Source organism: Ursus maritimus, unplaced genomic scaffold (assembly GCF_017311325.1).
Source record: "Ursus maritimus isolate PB19 unplaced genomic scaffold, ASM1731132v1 scaffold_1, whole genome shotgun sequence".
In the NCBI taxonomy this organism is placed as follows: domain Eukaryota; kingdom Metazoa; phylum Chordata; class Mammalia; order Carnivora; family Ursidae; genus Ursus; species Ursus maritimus.
The window spans coordinates 21,065,519-21,087,859 of NW_024423343.1; the positions used below are offsets into that span (position 1 = coordinate 21,065,519).

Here is a 22,341-nt window from a genome sequence, read left to right on the forward strand (position 1 = left end):
CTGTTGTCATTATCTGGCCCATCACTTTAACTGTAGGTTTAACTGTGTGTGTGTGTGTGTGTGTGTGTGTGTGTGTGTGCATGTATATTTCTAGGACCAATCCTGGCCTAAATAGAAGAGACTTAGGTATTGGTGATTTTAAGTATGTTAACAACTGGTAGATGGTGGTAGCCTGAAGTGAAAGCTGCAGTTCCAACACATGGCCTCGCAGAGATACATCCGGGGAGAGGCTGATGGGCAGCCACAACTTGGGGGAGGGGGATACAGATTGATTTCTACTGGGAGGCCAATGTTATCAATAGGGGCTCCATGTAGAGTCAGGTTAGCACTGGAGAGGGGCTGGTTGACTCTTGAACCAGGGGCTGTGGGAGAGGGGTCCAGGTGTTTGTAGGTGGTTGGAAGAGGGGGAAGAGGCATTGGTTGAGGGTGGGGGAGAATGGGGAGGTTGCAAAAAGTAGCTAATTATTGACAGGATGGTATTATTTCAATGTATTAATCATAGTATTGCAACAGAATATCTGGGATCTATATTTAGGCCTTTATCTGAGCTCCTTGGAGTTTAGTAATAAATCTCCCTTGTTACTATTCTGCTCCCAACTGTATGCCTCCATTCTGAAACCTTGGTTTTTGTGCTTAAATTCCATGATTTAGCTCCCCTATGATCACGACGTACCTTGTTTTTACAGTTGTTGATGCTGGAGCCAGCCGGACTCAGCTACACGGCTTCTGAACTACATAGGGCAGCAGGCACCCAAACTGCTAACAGGCTTTTCTGAACCTGACTTCCGTTCGGGTGCCTGCCAGCTCCTTTCCTGTGTCTGTACCCTGGCAGGCCTGCCACTCCAACTTTGGCCTCATCCCCTGCCGATAATGCGGCCTTGCCCAGCCAGATCCCAGGTTTCTAAGACTAGAGCAAATGAGCAAAGGAGCATTTCTCCTTTCCCTTAGAAAAAATTGAATTAAAGTTTTTTAAAACAGAATACAGTCTCGAGGCCAGGAGTCCAGAGAAGGTGCGTTATTCTGTCTTCAGCCAGAATATCATAGAAAAAATAAAGATCCTAACAGTAGATTGTCCAAATGGTCCATTTGTTTTCTTTCTTTCTCTTACTGTCACCAAAGGTGGCACCCCCTCAATTTAATTGGGAAAATTAATCTAAGGAGGATGTAATTATAGATGATGGTCATAGTTCATTTTAACAATTTAGGAAAAACAAACGAACAAAAACAAACAAAAAAACTGGTTCCCAAACAATAAGTGAATCATCAATGCAGATACACATACACACACACACACACACACACACACACACACACACAGACACACACACACAGGTTGGGATGCAAGTGGTAATATCCAAGCTGGCCCCACACAGAATTAAAAATAAGGTCGCTGGCAGAGATTATTAAGGTCAATGTTAAGATGGGACCCTTCCCCTCTTTACCTGGGAAACAGTGGACAGCCTATTTTTCTATTTGATAGTTGGTTTCTTTTACTTATTGATATGTAGGATCTCTTTTATATTAAGGAAGTTAACTCTTTGTGATTTGAATGGCAAATATTTTTTCTAGAGTTTGTCCCTCTTATTTTGCCTGTGCTGATTTCTGCCAACACCAATTTTGATTTTAATATTGTCTCTCTCTATATCTATGAGTATATTTTTATACCATGTTTTGCCATACATAGTGTCTGTAAAGCTAGTTTTAAACTCTCTTATTTCTTTAGTATGTTTATTGTTTTATGTTTTGCAGTTACATCTTTGAACCATCTGAAACATACTGTTATAAGTATGAAGAATAGATCCAACTTATTTATCTTGGGCAGATGGCTACTTAATTTTTCCAAATTCCTTCTACTTAATAATCCATCTTTTTTCTCCATGGAATTGAAAAGAAAATTAACACTCATATGTGCCAATACTATTTAAAGGTTTTTATAGATACTAATGTGTTTAGTGCTCATAACGTTATTTGTGGCACATACTATTATTATTCTCATTTTACAGAGGGGAAATCAAGGCAGAGAGAAGATAAGAACTTGTTCAAAGTTGCAAAGACATGGGTCCAGAATCCATGCTATTAGTCAATACACCATTCAGTTACCCATAACGTATTGTGTGATCCTCTTTAAAGCCCATGTCGTTTTATTGCTAAGATCCCCAGTAGCTTTCCATTATTCTTAGTGTAAAGGAAAGTGTCTTTACTGTGGCCTACAAAACTTGCCAGAACCTGGCCCCTGCCTATATTCCTAACTTTAATTTGAACTACTTGCCTCCTTATATTACGTTCCTGTCAAACAGATTTTACTTGGTTCTCTCTTGCCCCAGGTCTCTCGCACAAGCTCTTCCTCATCTCAGAATACTTTTCTCTCTTCTCTTGGTAAGCTTGCTTCTCCTCAGGGAGACACTCCTTGACCAATTTGACTCAAGGAGTTTGCTCCTTACTGTTCTGGTTTCAGCTCCTGGTGTGTGTCTTTCAAAGCACTTGTCATAATTTATCATCGTTTTGTTTTGCTTCTTTGTATTTTGCCCAAACTCCTAAAAACATATGCTCCATGAATGCAGAGACCATATATGTCTTGTACCTTCTTGTATCCCTAACATTAAGCACAGTGGTGACATATGTACATACTCAATAAATATTGGTGAAATGGGGGAATGAAAACTGCTGCAGATGTTTGCCTTGCGTAGTAAGGGGGAAATGTAAAAGGAAACTCAACAGAAATACATAATATGATATTAAAAGTAAATTATCCATTTTTAACAACAGATATTTATGGACAGCCCACTATGGAACTAGCCTCTTCACCTCTGTGCCATTCTCGATCTGTCTTCCCCAGAGATTCTTTGACATGTTATTTTACTTAGTTGTTTTTGGGTATTTTTCTTCCTGGATCAAAAATGGAAGCTTGTGAAGCCAAGGCTAAACTACGGTGTCTTTGTGCCCCTTAACCCAGCATACTGAAAATGAAAATATTGTACAAGGGAAAAATACAAAACATTGTAACTCATGGTCCTGAGTGAAAGTAGTTTGTTTCTAAGCGAGGCTAGGGGACAAAGCAAAAATACATTAAAAGGAAAATGACATTCAATATATAAAAAGAACTCAAGACAACAGTATAGTCATGATCCTAGAGACTAACTAGTTACAGATATTGAATTGCTTGGAGGTTCAGCAGAGATCTCATCAGAGTGGGAAGTCAGAAAGAATTTCCATGGTAAAAGTAAGGTTTACATGTATTCTTGAAGGATGATAGGATTTGGATAATATCAACAGAATCCACCTTTGACTGCCACTAATAAGGTCTATTTTTGTAATGCATTGACTTTTTTCTAAAACGGAAACCACTTAAAAGTCTATAGATTTCAAACCTGAGTAGATAGCATTTTAATTGGTTGCATTATCAAATTAAGAAGTAAAATGAATAAAAAGCAAGCCATTTAATAAATGAATGCTTGAAATAACTGTGATTTATTACCCTCTGCTTATACAAGGATTGATCCATGGAATTTCACAAGACAAAAATGTATGATAACCATCGTTTGAGCTCAAGGGAATAAAGAAAGGAATTGCTTTCGGATTTGATTATTGCACCTCTTCAAACTTACTTTGAAAAGTCCAATTTTTAAGTCCAGTTGGGCTGTGAGAATTGAGTGATCTCTAAGAATGGAATCCTCTACAAACATAGAGGGCTTATGCCTTAGGATGCCGAGGACAAGTGGATCTCTGTGCTTATGTGGCTGAGAACATGCACACGGAAATTCTGCCTCTGCAAATGGAGAAGACGGAGTGAAACAATTTCTCTGCTAGATCTCTGCCAGATTTTCAAGAACCAAATCAGGTTACTAAAATTGTTCAACAAACTGAAAAGAAAAAAGGCATTACAATCTCAACTTTTCAATTTAGAAATTATATCTGAAATTGGCTAACTACCTTCAAAGACAAAAATGGATCGGCTCAAGGCAAGGATCTATTTTTCTAGATGAATATATGTTTGCAGGATGTATGTTGAAGGAATGTTCTGGATGAAAACAGTTTCCCAAAGCTGTGTTTGGGGAGTGATGTGATGTCATTCTGGGCTTGGGTTCAGGGTAAGCAGAGCCAACTTGAGTGGGCTATGTATGCAGTGGAGGGTAGACAGTTCTTTCCAATGCCCTTGCTCTGAAGTTATCTAGGGGCTTTTGTGACTGCTTTGGCCTTCCCTGTGCAGAGGCCATGTTTTTCAGCTCATACAGCTCCCTAGGCATTTTTTAATGGTCAAATAGTCTTCCAGCAAGGACTCATTTATCAGTTTCTGAGTTACGGCAAATTGCAAGAGAAAGGAAAACAACGCTCAGTAGGAAGAGTTACGGAACAGGTAAGGGGCTTATTTGCCAAGTCTAGACGAATAACTTGCTGAATTAAAAACATATATTCATGAAGAACATCTCAGAAATGTGCCACATCAAGACCTCAGTTTGTACCATGCCATGTTTTGATTTAGGAAACAGCCAATTTGACACGTCTGTGAAAAGCAAGAGTGTTGATTCTTTCACTCATGAAACCTACAGGAACTTCCAGAGCTCTCAAATCCCCAGGTAAACAAAAGAGTGTCTTATGTTATTTTCTCAGTTGGTGTCCGTTTAGAATAAAATTGAGCTATTTCCTCAATGGCTAAAAAACAGTCACTGAACATTATCCAAACAAGGAAGAACACGTAGTCTCTTCGACTTAAATCTATTAACATCTATATTTTCTTAAGAGGTTAGCTTATGTTTAGACCCATTCATCATTAAAACAAAACAAAACAAAAAACCTTAGGAAAATGAGACCAGTAAAGATTAGTTGCCCATTAACAACAACTTTACAGGGTTTTCAAATGAGTCACATAAATGAATAAGCTTCATGAATTAAATTTTAATGACATAAGTGTATTTGATTTTAAGTAAGCATTTCTTATTGTTCTGGGCAAGTATCCTAATTCCTGTTTCCTTTGGTTCTCTAAAGTTTTTTTTTCTCTCAATGTTGAAAATTTATTTTTAAAAACATGGTGTATTGTTTTGTCTCAGCATGTATATGCCTCGTGAGACGGGTTCCCATCAAGCGCTATTGGGGGCTGTTGTCTCAAATGATGTCAAATTAAGTGTAAAAACATCAGCTCAACTGGTTGTTTGTTATCTTGTAGGCAAAAATGCTATTAGGTGTTCTAATTTCTTTCTCTTTAATTTTTTTTTAGATACTTGTGTAGATTGAGTCTGGTCTAGTCCAGAAAAAATAAGTACCTAGTCGGGTTGGAAATTATGGTCTTGTGTTTTGTCTCTGATTTTAAAGGATGTTGAGTCTTCACAATTAAACATCTTGACTGCTTAATTTATATTGAATGTATGAAAACCAAGGGCTGATAGTTACCGATGGTGGTGACTTCCATTTATTAAGCTCTCAGATACTTTATATATTTTTTTCATTACTCTTTACAAGTGGCTCTATGCAGAAAGATACCATCATCTCTATTTCGTGTATGAGGACCTTGCATCTTTGAAAGGGTTTAAGCAACATTCCCAGGGTGGTGTAGCCAGTGTTGAAAAACCCCAATCCCCCTGCCTCTAAGTCACAAGCTCTTGTCAGTACTTGGTATTTCTTGAACTTTGGGATTTCATGAACAAGTAGACCTTCAAAAAGCTAAAAAGAAACAAACAAAATCCTTGGGACTAAAATTAGGTTGACAATTTTTTATGTGTCCAAATAAACAGAAAACAAAAATAAAAAGAAACAATCATCACCTACTCTTAACACAATTTTGTAAAAGAAAAAGTGTTTAATTATATTTGTTATATTTTAAAATGTTCACATGTCACATTATTTCATATTACTTTGTGATTTGGGAAATCCAGAAGTTGTGAGTATTTCTGATTACATATCTGGAGGGGAAGCTTACTTTGAGCATGTGTGCAGCTAATGTATCCCAGGACATTTCAACCACAAAGAAGCAAGAAGGTCACATCTTAGAACAAAGAACAGTTCTTCCTGGGAAAGAACAGTTGGTAACTTTACACCAACATACTTATATAAACACTAGTTGACCCTATCCTTCTCATTTTGTCAAAGACTGGTGAAAACTGCCATAGCCCAGTGCACACTTGAGGACAAGCAGTGGGGAATCATGTAGAACAAAACACTGCCTTCCTCACCTGCATTCTTGAGATAGGGAGACTGAAGCATGGCCCAGTATTGATTGCAGTCTCCCCTTCTGGTGTGCTGTGTAAGAAACGACTCCTCCCCATGTCTACTGGGCCAGCTGCAGCGTGGTAGTATCTTCCACAAAGTTTCCCTGTGTTATCAGAAAACACAGCCTTTCCCCCGTTCCCTAAGGCAATAGACTGAATTGGGTTTTCCTTTCCGCTTTATTGTTTTCAGATGTTTGCTAACTCTCAGCTCACCATTTTCTTTCACTGATAAATTTGAAGGAAATTACAGTCCCTGCACACAGAAGGCCAGAAGTGTCCCCTCAAGCCTCTAGATAACAAAAACGGACTGTTTCTTTCAACTCCTGGGTCAACAAACAATTGAAAAAGGGGTAGCTCCATCAGAACGAGCTGGAATGATAACTCCTTTGCTGGGAACAGCCAATGGTGAATACAATAAATCAGTTTCCAGAGCTCATATGAACCCCAGGAACAATTTTCCTCACTGTCATTAAATTCATTTAATGACCTTGTTACTTACATATTTGCAAATATAAAACCAAGGATGAATTCTTGATGCTTAGAGCTCTTTGAATTATAAAATTGAAACAAATTTACAAACTAAACAAGAATAAAGCTCTAAAACCAATAAAACTCAAATTAACAACATTAATTTGATGTGACAGACAAAGTTTTGTTGAAATTAAATTGCTACTCACAGTGTGAATACGTTCCGGATAGCCACGGTACAGGTTTTGGAATTTGGCATGCCTATGAGGTTGCACACAAGGAATGGTCCCAATTCTTCCCCCATCTCTCCATTTGCACTAGAGAAACTTTGTACCTTAACCTCATTTGCATTCATTTGGCATAAATACATATTTTATTTTTAAGTCTACCTCTGTCTTTTTCTCATTAGTCTATGTCAGTTAAAATACTAGTTGATGGCAAAGTCATCTTGAACATAAACCCAAAGAAATGAAGCTGCAGTTTCCAAAGACCTCAGTACAGGGGACATTTCCTTTTTTCAGGTTTTCTTGTTGCCTGGCCTTAGAAGGACTGGAAGAGACTTTCTACTTCATCATTGTACCCCTACTACTCAAAATAGTACTCAGGCTCTCAATGATATATACCAAATAAATGAACAAATGAGTATCAGCTCTGATAGAAGGAGATAATGGTGTAATGCCAAATGATATGAGACAGAACTAGGTGTGAACTTATAAGTGTAGGTGAAGAAAAATAATTTTCCATGTACTCTTCTAAATTCTTGGCTGAGACCTTGTGATAAAAGACATATTAACAAGAGAAAAGCAGATAAAAGTTTTATTAACATATATACCTCATTTTTCCATGGGAGATAACCTCAGAAAAATGAGTAACTCCCTGAGGTGGCTTAGAGCTCTAGCTTCAACACCCATTTCCGCTAAAGACAAAAGGAGACAAATCTTTAAATGAGCCCACTTTGTGTTATAAGTGTCTGTAGCAATATATTTTTCAGTATAATTTTGTCACTATATCAGTGTGTGATTGTGGTATAAGACAGAGAATCACAGAATAGTTAAGCCGGAACATTAGAGCTTACCTTCATTTCATGGATGTCTGTCAAGAGAATATACTCAACAGATTTCTTTTTGTGCACAAAGAAAGAAATGACTCAGTGGCACACCAGCAAAAATAATAAGTGCTATTTACAAATAATAGAAAAAACATATGTTTTAGATGGATGTAGAACAATTTTTGTCTGACTCCCTTTTGCTGGAGAGGACCTGTTCACCCTGGGCACTCCATCCCAGCTCCAGCTCATGCCAGAATTGGGTTGTGTCTCTCTTGCCTGGGGTAGCTTCCACTTTCTAGCTAGTGCTCCTGAGACTTTATTAGCATCCGAATGGGTCTTCATATCATTTACTAATCCTATGGGATACTTTGGTTTTGCTGTTAATCCTTTTGAATGTTTGAAGCAGCAGCTTTGATTACCCATTAATCTAGCTGCTTTGTCAATTAATAGCTGAAAATTCATGTTCCTTTTGTATTTGTATACACCGGTTTCTTTGTCCCCTTCAGTTTAGCTGGTTGGCCTCTGTCTATAGTTATTCTTTTGAGTTTTTGCTCTCATGTGGATGGTAAGCTCTGAATTTGTTCATTTACAATTCCAGCCCCTCAGAAACTACTGCTGATAAAAAAAAAAATCACTAAAAGATCTAATAAAATGTTCAGCCCTCATTACCTCCCAAAAAAGGGGGTGGGGAGGAGTTTTTGGCTTGGTGCATTAGGTGACCTCACATGCCCAACAAGCAGGAAATAATTGCTGCCCATTGCACATGTGGCTGTGAGTGGCCAGACACTTCAGATGGTCAGTGTAGGTTGGGCCAAGCAGTGATCTGAAGTCAGGGAAATCAAATTGCTACAGCCCAGCTGGGACCCTTCTACTATTACACAGTTAGGTGACTGGGCAACTGCACCATTGGGGGAAGCCTGAAGGCTTGCTTGAAGTCCCTGAAATGATGTCAGGTTTCTCTCTGTTTCCAAAGCCAATTATTTGAAGTGATCATGAGCTCCCACTTGCAGACAGGTTGGGTTCCAAAAGTTTATTTCAAAGTCAGGTGTTTTGAACTTGAAAATAATCTTTCTAGTAATAATAATAATAATAATAATAAAGGCACAGAGGCCAGCCCATAGAAATCTATTTAAACTCAAACCTCAGTGAAATAATGCACATTTGCCATGATAAGCAGTAGAACAACCAAATATTATAGTTTAGGAATGAAGATTGTGTTTGCAAATCTATTAATTATAGCAGAAAATAACCAAATTAATAAAAATTGTTTCTTATTTATATGACATAGCTTTGACAGTGGCACTTTTAATTAGATGAGAATGAGAGGAAATTTGCAAACTTGTAGAAATTATTGAAGGAAAATTCTCAGGATATTTAGAGGCTCTAGAAGTTAAAGAATAATTTTACTTTGAACCTTTACTTTGACATTTGTGCTTTACTAGCACCAATGAGCCACCATATGGTTCATTTTTAATCACAAAGGAAGATTGCAGAAAGAAAAGACAGAGTGTCTTGGGGTGGGTTTCCTGGAAGTCAGAGTCTGAGATAGAAATTTGTGTCAGAGAGGTTCATTACAGAGGACACTGTCAGCGGACCCCTGGGGGAATGAAGGAAGCAGAGCTGGGAAAGGGACAGTTGGGCTGAGATGCAGTCACAACAATGGACTCAGTTGATGCCATGGAGAACACAGAGCAAGCACAGCCCTTCAGATTTGTCCCATCATGAGGCAAGGGGCCAAGACTTCTATTTAGCCACTGGATGTGGGTCCCTCCCAGGGAGGGGGCATCATCTTAAGGCAGGGGCGGGGGGGTGGTGGTGGCTCTCCAGCTGACACCAATCTTTGGAAAGAAGTAACCATGAGAGCCACGGGCCACTGACTCTCCCAGCCACAGTGGTAGGGTTGGTCCCTTGTTCTAAAATCACAATATCCACTACAGAACCAGGTGTCCTTTATGGAGGTAATTGGGCAAGAATAAAAGAAAAAAGGAAAACGTGTTTATGTCAATGTGTGTGTACAGGGGAGAGAAAGTCGATCTGTGGGGGAATTAACCCAATTGTGAGCTGTGGAAGATGGCGGGCAGCCAGGGAGCAGCTCTTGCAAGATCCTTTTGAAGCAGGGAAGGAGGTGTGAGGGAAGGCGGTGTCAGGCTGCAGGCAGTTCTTGCCAGAACTGAGCTGCTGGTGAGAGTAGGCTGGATTGGAGGCAGCAACCTATGCCCCATGTTGATTGTAGGGGACCTTGGATGAAGTTATATACTCTGCCTTGGTGGCTCCTGCACAGATAAGCAGGGAGGGGCCACTGTAGCAGTTCCCCACATCTTTTAGAATAAGAGAAACCAGTTTTTGTTGTTTTTTTTTTTGAAAACCAGTTTTATCTTCCAATTTTTTAAATTTTTGTGACCTTTTGCATCTTCCTACAAAATAGTGCTGTATGGCATACAATTATTTTTGATACCGATATGGAACTAATTGTATTGATTAATTTTTAAATGAACTGTTATTTTAAAGATTTTGTGATGCTTCGGAGCCAGCTGGACATGCTGTGTATTGTTGCAAAACCAGTTGGAAATTTTTGGTTTCTCTTGTTTGGAGTATTGACCAGAGGAGACATAAAAGAAGTAAATAGAGTGTCTGTCCTTTGCTTTCAAGACTGTGATTCAATTTTGAAAGGACAGAATTCAAAGTAAACTGCTAGTTCTAATATCAGGGAGTATCTTATGCTTCTAGAAAAACTTCTTTTAAATAGGTAGCACACTTGGGGGAGATAGCAGAGGGGGCAGGCAACAGATACATGTTTTCTTTTATACCTGGAAGGATAAACAGCCTGAGCCTTCCAGAGCCTTCCAGAGCCTTCCAGAGTCCGCATGCTATTTTACACAAAGTCCGGGAACTCTCGGGTTTTTAAGTATTAAGTATTTTAAGTATTAATCATTTCTTGTTTATTTAGTCCTTGTGGTATTCTGGAATGTGCATATCTCAGATATTTGAGAATCATTCTGTTACCTATATTCCAGGCATGGTTTCTGACTCATCTCTTGGGCTAGTCGATCTGCAATGGACTGGTACGCTTTTCTGGAAGCCAGGTTTATCTTTGTTTAGGAAATAAGTTTGGCTTGCTTAGCTCTTATTACCTGACAAATAACATATTTGCTGCCTAGGAAATAACCTCCTCTGCAAATCGGTTTGGTGGGAACGGCGATGAGAAAATGTGACTGTGGCCGAGGAGTCTGTTTCTCTTTATCTCTTGTTCCATTCTTCACGGGCTCCTGAGAACCATGAGAAGGGACCCAACACCAGCCACTTTCCAATTCCCGGTGCTGATTATGCTTTAAGCAGATGTTTATGTTTTCATTCCTGGTGATATGCTTGGGGGTGCTCTTGAGAAACAGAAGATGTGGGAAAAGTCCATCTCTGAATCCTTCTTCCTTCCTGCAGAAATCTCCTCCGCTTCTTGTAGGAACCTTCCAGCCCCAGTCTTGCTGTGTCTTTACCGCCACAGCTGCTCCTCTGGCCTTTCATGTGGACACCGCCGACGGTGCGAGCCAGCCTTCTTCTTCTTTTTTTTTTTTTTTAAAGATTTTATTTATTTATTTGACAGAGAGAGACAGCCAGCGAGAGAGGGAACACAAGCAGGGGGAGTGGGAGAGGAAGAAGCAGGCTCATAGCAGAAAAGCCTGATGTGGGGCTCGATCCCATAACGCCGGGATCACGCCCTGAGCCGAAGGCAGATGCTTAACCGCTATGCCACCCAGGTGCCCCGCGAGCCAGCCTTCTTACCTGGGTGCCCTTCACGTCTGCTGGATAAACTTGCTGTTTGGGTTTCTTTCCTTTGGAGCCTTGTTAGAAGCCTGGCCAGTTCTTCTCATAAATCAGCACATGCCCAGCTGTTAACAGCTGATAAAAGTCAACCCAAATATGCATCTCCTTGTCAAGAGCCCATTCCCGTGTTTTCTGACTGGGGTCTGCAAGGCCTTACTTCTGTCCAGGCCTCCCCAACCGGCCATGCTTAGAGTGAAATTCACAGGATGCATGCTACACGTTTCCTTGGGGCTTCAAATGTACTTAAAGTCTTCCTTGGGAAAAACCCACATTATTTTCATATGAAAGCAAACACAGATACATATTAGAGGAGAAATCAAAATTCCCCATATCCTAAAAAGTAAAGCATGAGAAAAGAAGACATTTTCCTTTGGGTAAACTACTCTGGGCTGGGTCTCTAGATAACCTGGGATTTGTTTTTACTTCTCCTCCCATCAGGATTCTTGGATGAAAAACCTAGAAGCAGAGGCTTAAGCCCAAGTAGTTTGCAATGGTCAGAGTTCTAGGCATTTTACGAGGTCGGTGGGGGAGATTTTTTTCTTTTCTGCACTTTCTCTGATCACTTGCCCAGATACAGGATGGATTTGGTGGGCCAGTCACGTGAGCCGGAGGGCAGTTTCCGGGACTGAATATTTCTTGAGTCTCCGTCCAAATTTGTGCTTGGTTCTATCTGTGCTTCTGCCCAAGTGTCTTGGTGGGGGAGTCAGAGGTCTGAGTGATGACATTTAACAAAAAGGTGGCACGAAGCTGCTTTTTAGTTTGCATCTTGGTGTAAGAGAAGAGCCTTTCAATGCTTATTTACAAAGGTATCTTTAAATTGTTGAATTATTTACTAATGATAGACAAGTCCATGTCAAACAAGAAAATAAATCTTCGGGGAACTTTGAAGACGGGCTTAAACTTTTAAATATGCACATTTGTTTCCTTGTATCATAAATCGTATTCTGTAACGAATTGCAGTGAGGAACTACAGAATTTATGGGATTATTTACTTATTTATTTTTAGTCAAAGGATTTCCCAGAATGGAATTACAGATTTGGACAATAGTTCAAATTTTTTGTGCTTTGTTACTTTAATGTCTACTGTATCCAGCTGAGACCTCATAGCTCATGTGCTTTCTTTATAAAAGGAATCAAATTAATATCAAAGTCAAAACATTACAGTCATTTCCTTTGCAAAAATTTTTCCATTTTTATATTGTTTTCAATAAAAAACTTACCGTAGCTACTGATTGAAATATGCTTACCATATTTTGCCAGAGGTGCTGGGGGAAAAAGTGTATTTTATCTTCGTGAAAAATGAGAGCAAATATTTCCCTAGAGATTACAAGGGGTTTTGGGGAGAAACCTTACCCCAAAGTGTTTTTTTTTTTCTATTTTCATGCTTCTTCATGACATCTAGGAGGAGAGATTTATTATTCTAATTGAAGCAACATTCTGGAAGGTACAAACCCTAAAATCATTTATCAGTCATTTAAACCCCAGTACTAATTTGTATATCAGCAGCTTTGCCATTTTTAGCTAAGAGTTATTGTTAAGAATATCTATTGTCAAGTCAAAGAACATTATTTTAATCATAATACTAAAGGAAACGAAAAAAACGTTATGTAACTTTTAATTGTACCGCCGTAAACGAACAAGTTCACTTTTGTGTTTTCCTTCCTGTCTTTGTCCATTTTCATGCACGTGTCCAACGCTGATGCAATCACGGAGCTGACTCACTGTGCACCTAGCCGGGGAGTGGGTTGAGCGCAGTGCCTGTTCGGTGGGGCGTGTGGATCACAGGGGAAGACAAGCAACAAAGGCGACGGCCACAGCTTTCTGCCATGGCGCCTCTCCGTTGTTCTCCGTTGCTCCGCTCTCTACTTCCCTTCACACAGTCCTCCTTCCCACCTGCCTTCTGATTTTGGGTGAAAGTGAATTCCAGTTATTATTACCTTTGAATTTTAGTCTGTTGACAATTATTGGAGTTTCAAAATTGGAACTGCGCATCAAAGCACTGACTCTAACTGCCGGCTTTTGTTGACCGCCCTGCCCGACCTAACACACAGAAGTGAATTACCTCCCACTTGCCAAGCAACTTGCAGTGTTGGGTGGGGGGATACAGAGTGAGTAACTCTTGGTTTCCACCTTAAAGTGACAGAATAACTAGCAAAGAGATAATTACAGTGCTAGCAATGAGCACTATATTTGAGGAATGCCAAAAAAGGGGAAACAACTAAAATTGAAACGATAGTAAGTATGATAAACGTTATGAAAGCGCAGTGCTATAGGTGGCCATGAGGGCGTACTGTTGGAGCCTTAGCCTAACTTTGTGGGAGACATCCAGGGAAGGTAATGATTAAACTGGCTTTGGGGGGTGTCTGGGGGCTCAGTAGATTAAGTGTCTGCCTTCGGCTCAGGTCATGGTCTCAGGGTCCTGGGATCGAATCCCACATCAGTCTCTCTGCTCAGTGGGGAGTCTGCTTCTCCCTCTCCCTCTGTGCATGCACTCTCTCTCAAATAAATAAAATCTTTAAAAAAATAAACTGGCTTTCGTAGTTTGGGAAGTCTGGATGGAGAAGGGGAAAGAACATTTTAGTCACACACGAAGACCCAGTTGAAGTATTTTTCTATAGACAACAGGGTATCAAATGGAGATTTTGGGGGCACAGAAATGACATGATCAGTATTCTGCTTGTTTTGTTTTAAAGGGAAGTAGTTCTGCTGGCTAAGGGATGGTCAGGGTGAGGGTGGCAGGGGGGCCTAGTGGTACTGCAGTTCTGTCCTTTGTAATGAACCTCTCCCTACCCAGCATGCTGTGCAAAACATTGACGGTGCCTGGTAAACCCTTGGTGAAGGAATTAACGGATTGGCATTTCATTAGAGCTTAAGGATGAGTATGTGTGAGCCTTAAAACTTGATCATGAGTATTGCTCTTTGCAGCCTGTCAGGCTCATAACTTAGGTTAAGACATCACACATCAAGGACACTGGATCAACCCACTCAGTCCACCTGTCTCCCTTGTATCAGGGGACCAGTGGCCAGTAAATGCAAATTAGATATTTAAATTCGATTTGAGGCAATCATGAGGGATCTCTTTTCAATTCTGGCCTAAACCTGGCTGGTTTCAGCTTCCATTTGAGTCCTGATTCTGTTCTCCAGACCTAAAAGACTGAAGTTGGTCTTCCTGGCCTGGTTTCAGGTTCTCTCTTGACTTTGGCCAAGTCTCTCCAAGACTTTGGCTAACATTGGCTCTTTGAGTTAGGAAGGATTTATAGAAACAGCAGTATGGGAACCTGGGGTTGTTCAGTGCTCTTGGATTGATCTTTTTTTTTTCTAGATGTTGCCAGAGGACAGAGCTAGGAAATACGTTTTTTTGGTAAAATACGTAAGCTCGTGCTGATACTTCAGATTCAAATTTAGGGCGACAGGTTGTTGCCTTATGGATCTTGCAATTGTATCTCCTTTCTCTCATGTCAAAAATCCTGGCTTTTGATAACACTGACACAATTACTTATCTGTTTAATCAAACAGTGCACGTGTAACAGACTCAAAATAACTATACCTACCACTAAGCTCACGATTTGAGAATTGAAAGCAGTTGAAGACTTGTTTGCAGTTCTCCTTGTCTTCAGGGTATGTCCTAGTAAGAATGTATAGTCAGCTTAGAGTGTTTCAAAGTCATTTGGAAGAGTCCCTCTGTGCCGTTTTGCCACCTACATGATACAGTTTCATTCACTTTTTTAATTTTGCTCTCAATTTTTAAGGATTATATTGTGTTGTGTTTAATTTATTTTATAGTTACGTAAAATACTTATATTGTGCCAAACTCAAATCTACAAATCAAAGTCTATTCAAAGAAGTCCTGCTTTGTCCCTGTTGTCTATATTTCTTCTCTCTTCATAGGTAACCATGAAAACAAATTATTTTAATCCTTCCATTTTTTAATGAGCAAATACTTATCCTATCCTTCTCTTCCTTCCTAATAATATACACTTTTTACGATTGCCTTTTTTTACTTAATGATTTATCTGAAGATCATTCTATAATACTATAGATGATCTTTATTTCTTTTCACAGCTGCCTTTCTACTCCATTGTGTGGCTATATCTTGGTGTATTCAGTCAGTCCTTTATTGTGGACATTTGGGTTGCTTCCAAGTCCTTTATTATTACAAATTGTGTTGCAGTGAACAGCTTTGTTTATCTTTTTGTATTTTTGCTTGTGTATTGTTAGATTACTAGAAATGGGACTGCTGGGTCAATATCTAGCAAGTTCCCTTCAGAAAAGATTGGCAAATTTCCCTCCAAGAGAGATGTATAATTTTGCATTCCCATCAGCTGAGCAAAAGTGCCTATTTTCCCACAGTCTTGCCAAAAGTGTATGTGGTCAAACTTTTTGTTTTTCTTAATGTGGTAAATAAGAACTGGTATCTCAGTGAAGTTTGAAATTATATTTCCATTATTGGCAATGCTGAGCTTTTTGTAGGTCACTTCAATTTGCCTATAAATTGCTTCTTAATCTGTTTTGACAATATAAGGTCATTGGTCTTTTCTTCTCAAATATTAAAAGCTGTCCATATATTAAGCATATTTACCCTTTGTGATGTAAGTTGCACATATTTTTCCTACTTTGTCATTTGTTTCCTTTTTACATTCTTCACAATGCTTTCCCCATGTAAAGGGTTTTTTTCTTTAATTTTTGACATCAATTTTATCAGCCCTTTCTCTTTCTGTGTCTGGATTTTGAGTCATGGTCATGAAATATTTCCCCACTCATATAGCAATTCACTAATGTTTTCATCTCATAGTTGCAGGGTTTCATTTGATGCAATTTCTGATACAGTTGGAGTTTATCCTATTTTATAATGTGAGAATGGGTGCATTTTTTTTCTTTTTAAAATAGAGTTACCTGGTTATACCAATACCATCTACTGAAAAGTACATCTTTCCCTCCACCAATTTGAACTTTCACATGCAATTTTATTCACTGTAAGGTTTTGTACTTTGTTTGAGATACAGGTAAGGGTTTTGACTGAAGTTTGAATTTTAGTTGAAAGGAATCGTCAGGTCACAGGAAGGGAGTTAAATGTGGTATTAGTCATTGACTGTGCTGGATAAAGGACCTGAAACATTGTGGATGTTGAATAGCTATTTAGTTAGATAAGTGCCTCATTACAAAAAGTGAAATAGTAAATGATTAAAGAAAAACATTTGAAATACTTATTTTGTATAGGACAAGATTTCTATGAAATATCAATTAGTAACAATGCAATGGTTGACAATATAAAGGGAAGAAAACTCATAGTGAGATTTATAATCTCTCTGCTTAGGAAAAAAATGCATCTACTGTACATTTTAAAATGTGAAACTCTGAGAACACATGTGTAAATCTTAAAATATAAGTAGGTAATTTTAGTTACATTGAAAAACTTACTATTGTATTTAAAAGAAACCGGCGATGAATCCTTTTGTGCCAGGAGTCATCCTTTTGGATTGTGAGAAATTTTGCTTTAAATAAGACGTTTCCTCAGTTCAGATTTTGATGGGTAAGATTTTTGATAGTGAGGCATATTGACATATCTTCAAAACGGAAGGTAACAAAAATGGTGACCATTTCTTCTTTGGTGGAGAATAAAAATAATGAAATGAAAAAGAACTAATCTAGGTTTCCATTATCCCAGAAGACAATTCCTTGGACACCTTTGTCTGGAGGACTTTGACATACACCTCATTAGAGGTTCCCCTCTGGCTTAGAAGTAAAAGCTGGAGCTCTGAAGGTGTCATCCGAACTCCCAGAGCTGTTCCCGTGTCGTCACCATGAGCTGCCTCGCCTCTCTTCTGGAGTTCGGCGTCCAGCACGGCAGGAGAAGTTGGTTCGTAGTTGCGTAAATAAATTTCTTTAGGAGGTGCACAGGGAAATTAAAGAACAGGAAAGGAAGAAAAAGCATTTAGTGGGACTCAAAAATGACAAGTCAAGAAAAGACTTCTCCATCTGGCTGAAGAGTCAGGACTCAGAATTCTCTTTCCCGGCCTTGCCTGAAGCGTGAGGGAGGAAGAGACAGAGCCAGCTCTGAGCACCTAGGGAGGAGAGCGGCTCTGCGTCTAGCCTCGCCATGCACGAGGTCATGGGTTTGTCTTGCTCTGGGATGTTTAATAAGAAGTATGGGAAGTGTAGCTTCTCTTTTTTACAATCTTGCAATCCTGAGAACCAGCAGTAAGAGACGCAGAGAGCAGAGAGATGACAAATAGCCTGGGAAGAACCTTCTCATCCATCTTATCCTAAGGCTTGAAAGTGTTTTTGTGTTAATGATGGGTCAACGTTAGCATTGAACCGATTAATATTCACGTGGCTTTGCCACCCTTAAGCATGTCTAACTTCTTTGTTGGACATTTTCCATCTCTTTCCTTTCTTTCCCTTGAACCAGCTTTTGGCTTGAGAACATTGGCGACACACCCTAGGGGCATGAAAGTAACTTGAATTCAGTTTAACTTTAGAACATACAGTACACCTTTTAGATTGCGCCACATTTGCCTCTGGGGCGCTGTTAATATGACTACATGAGTGCCAAAAATATTCTGAAGAGTGTATTTTCCCTGCTCTTTTCATCCTCTTTATATCAAATAGATAAGTGAATTTGTGGTGAGTATCTCCCAAATTTGTCCTTATTCTAGCCGCAGTGTGAGTAGCAATTCCAGCTCTTGAAAATGAAAAACTTCTTCCACCTTCCTTGCAAGTTATTTCTCATAGTTATGAAAAACATATCATGGCAAAAGATGGGGGAATTGGATGGCTTACAGATCCAATAAAGCTTTATGTGCTGAATCTAGGCTGAGCTACATGGCAGAGAGGTCAACTGAAGGCCAAGAGAGCAAGTAGGGAGTATAGAAAACCTTTCTAGGACTCTTTTGCACAACTTAAATTTCTTAGGAAAGCTTTGCAAGACAGCATTGCTTTGTTTTTCCAATGGAAAGGCGTCAAGACATTCTGGTTGGGCTTTTTCTGTTTCTGGGAACTTTACCTTGAGTTTCAGGTTTCAACTAAAAAAAAGCCTTTACTCAACTTGGTGTCCTGAACTGTTCAGGTGCTGTGTCTGTTTGAAGGCAAGAGAATAGGATATTTCCATTCACTGGCTCCCGGAGGAGCAAAAATCACATTTGAAGGGGTGTGTGTTACAGCACCATCCCACCCTGTGCGTGCCTCGCCAATATATCTTAATTTGTTGTAAAATCAGCATAAAAACTAAACACTAGGCATGGTTTTAAGAGGTGATGGTTTTGAAAGAGGAAAACCTTGGGGCTAGGAATAGGTGTGGTGATCATTTAAAAAAATTATTTCATTTATTCATTTATTCATGTTTTCTGCATATAATTATTAAATACCTATTTCATGGCAGGTACCATGTTAGGTGTTGGGAATAAAACAATGGCTAATATGGTCATAGGCCCTGACTTTTGTAAGGTTTAGTGCCAAACACCTAAGTCAGACATTAAAACAAGTACATAAATTTTGTGATTGGAAAGGATGATTATCTAATTTATCACCCAACCTAGGACTCTGTTGAAGGTGAGAGAGGAGTTCTTAATAATTATAGTGGGCCAACATGTTTAAACTGGAATTGCCCTGGGCAAACTGGGATGTGTGTTAGGGGATGGAAAACTTGCTATGGGGTTGTGTAGCAGGAACACTTAATCTGGTCTGTGTGTAGTGATGATGGGGAAAATATTTCCAGGAGAAACTCACATTTAAACTGTTCCCTGTGTGTCTCTCTCTTCACAAGTTTTCCTCTGTGGTCCGCTAATGACTGCCTGAACTTCTGGGGCGGGGGGTTAAATGCATCCTTGTTTTATTGCCAGGCGAAAGGAGGGGGTCTGCAAACAAACAGCTCAACCAAGGTCTGAGAATAGAGTCTTACTGGCCTTGACTGGCTGATTAACTCTTGTGCTTATCTCTGAACCAACCACTATGGACAAGGGGATAGAATAGGATGATTGGCCTATCCGCATGGTGGGAGAATTCTGAGGTGGTGTTAGGGAGGGGAAATGGGTTCATTATATAGCAATGATTCTATGGCACTGATTGTCTTCGGCACTGTTCTAATAGCTTTCTATGTATTATATTTTTAAATCTTCTGAAAACTCTTTGAGCTAGACATGACTATTGTCCTCATTTTAAAGCTAAGGGGATGGAGGCAGAGAGATTAAGGAACTTTCCCCGAATCCCACATCTGGTAAGTGAGTAAGCCAGGACTCCAGCACAGGCAACTGGCTCTCAGCCATTACACTGTGCTGCCTGCACTTCCGGTGCAGCAGAAATCACGTCTGGGTGCAGTGGACGGTGTGAAGGTGAATCGTGAGAAATGCTGTTCCATGTTAATGCCTGGTTTGCTTTCCTGGGTCAGAAAAAAACAGCTGTAACCACTTAAAAAACAAAAAACCAGGGGCGTCTGGGTGGCGCAGTCGTTAAGCGTCTGCCTTCGGCTCAGGGCGTGATCCCGGCGTTCCGGATCGAGCCCCACATCAGGCTCCTCCGCTATGAGCCTGCTTCTTCCTCTCCCACTCCCCCTGCTTGTGTTCTCTCTCTAGGTGGCTGTCTCTCTCTGTCTAATAAATAAATAAATCTTTCAAAAAAAAACAAACAAAAAAAACAAAAAAACCAGCCTTGTTGAGAGGTAATTCACATAACATAGAATTCATTCATCTAAAATGTACAGCTCAATGGTTTGTTAGTATTTCACATAGTTGTACAACCATCATCTCAATCCATTTTACGTTTTTATTCCCCCAGAAGAAACCCCGTATCCATTAGCAATCATTCCCTGTTTTCCCTCTTTTCAGCTCTAGGCAACTACTAATCTACTTTCTGTCTCTAAAGATTTACCTCTTGTGGATATTTCATCCAGTTGAATTATACAACGCGTGGTCGTTTGTGACTGCCTACTTTCACTTAGCATCATGTTTTCCAGGTTTACCCATGGTATAGTCTGGATCAGGACTTCATTCCTTTGTATGACCTCATGATATCCCATTATATGTAGATACCGTATTTTATTCATCCACGCATCAATTGATGGATACTTGGATTATTCCCATTGTGTGGGTATTATGAATAATGCTGCTATGAACATTCCTGTTTTTTTTTTTTTAAAGATTTTATTCATTTATTTGACAGAGATAGAGACAGCCAGCGAGAGAGGGAACACAAGCAGGGGGAGTGGGAGAGGAAGAAACAGGCTCATAGCGGAGGAGCCTGATGTGGGGCTGGATCCCAGAACACCAGGATCACGCCCTGAGCCGAAGGCAGACGCTTAACGACTGCACCACCCAGGCACCCCAGCAGCTGAACATATTTTCATTTCTCTCCTGTATATACCTAAGAGGGCGATTGCTGAGTCATATAGTAAGTAAGAGGAACTGCTAACTTGTTTTCCACAGTGGTTGCACCATTTTACATTCCCAACAGCAATGATAACGGTTCCAGTTTCTCCACATCCCTACCAGTAATTGTTATCTTTTTTTTTTTTTTTAATTTTATATTATAGTCATCCTAGTAGGTGTGAAGGGATATATCACTGTGGCTTTTATTTGCATTTTCCTGATGTTAGTGATATTGAGAATCATTTTATGTGTTTATTGGGCATTTGTGTATCTACTTTGGAGAATTATCTATTCAGGTCCTTTGCTAGTTTTTCATAGGGTTGTTTGTCTTCTTGTTATTGAGTTTAAATAGTTATCTGTCTTTTCTAGATACAAGTACCTCTTCAGATATATTATTATTGTTATTATTATTATTATTATTAATGTATATTTGACAGAGAGAAAAAGAAAGAGACAGAGAGAGAGAGAGTGTACAAGCAGGGGGAGCAGTGGAGGGAGAGGGGAAACAGGCTCCCCTGAGGAGGGAGCCTGATGTGGGGCTCGATCCCAGGACCCTGGTATCATGACATGAGCTGAAGACAGACTCTTAACTGACTGAGCCACCCAGGTGCCCCTTCAGATATATTATTTACAAATATTTTCTCTCATTTTGTGGGTTGTGTTTTTAACTTTCTAACTGGTGTCCTTGCAAATATAGAAGATGTTAATTTTGATGATTTTTAACTTTTCTATTTTTTTTTCTTGTGCTTTTGTTGTCAGACTAAGCAACCATTGCTAATCTAAGGTCACAAAAATGTACATGTATGTCTCCTTCAAGAGTTTCATAGTTTAAACTCTTACATTTAGGTTTTAGATCCATTTTAAGCTAATTTTTGTATATGATATGAGGTAGTGGTCCAACCTCATTCTTTTGCATGTAGATACCCAGTTTGTTGAAAAATTTTTCTTTCCCCATTGAATTGTCTTGGAAGTATGAGGAAGTGTGATGTGAGTCCTCCTACTTTGTTCTTTTTCAAAAAAAGTTTTTGGCTATTCTGGGTCCCTTGAACTTCCATTAGAATTTTTGGATCAGTTTGTCAATTTCTACAAAGAATCCAGCTATTTTTTTGATACAAATTGTGGTGAATTTGTAGATCAATTTGGAGAGTATTGCCATCTTAATGATGTTAAGTCTTCCAGTCCATGAACATGGGATGTCTTTCTATTTATTTAGGTATTCTTTAATTTCTTTCAGCAATGTTTTGTAGTGTTCATCATTTGATATCTTTTGTTAATTGTACTTTCTTTTGCTAAAGGGTTCCATTTCTTTGTTAAATGTATTTCTAAGTATTTTATTCTTTTTGATGATACTGTAAGTGGAATTATTTTAATATTATTTTCAGATTGTTCATTTTATGTGCATAGAAATATAATTGACTTGCATCATAATTTTATATTCTTCAAACCT

The 22,341-nt window shown here is 39.3% G+C and overlaps 1 long non-coding RNA gene across 1 annotated transcript in view; it reads right to left on the bottom strand.

Moving 5' to 3' along the window:
- Positions 1 to 16,864: 16,864 nt before the first annotated feature.
- LOC103662786 overlaps positions 16,865 to 22,341 on the bottom strand; it is a 37,751-nt gene continuing 32,274 nt past the window's right edge. Inside the window, exon 3 of the long non-coding RNA XR_568571.2 lies at positions 16,865 to 17,416. This is a non-coding gene — a long non-coding RNA (uncharacterized LOC103662786). The remainder of the gene's footprint in view (positions 17,417 to 22,341) is intronic.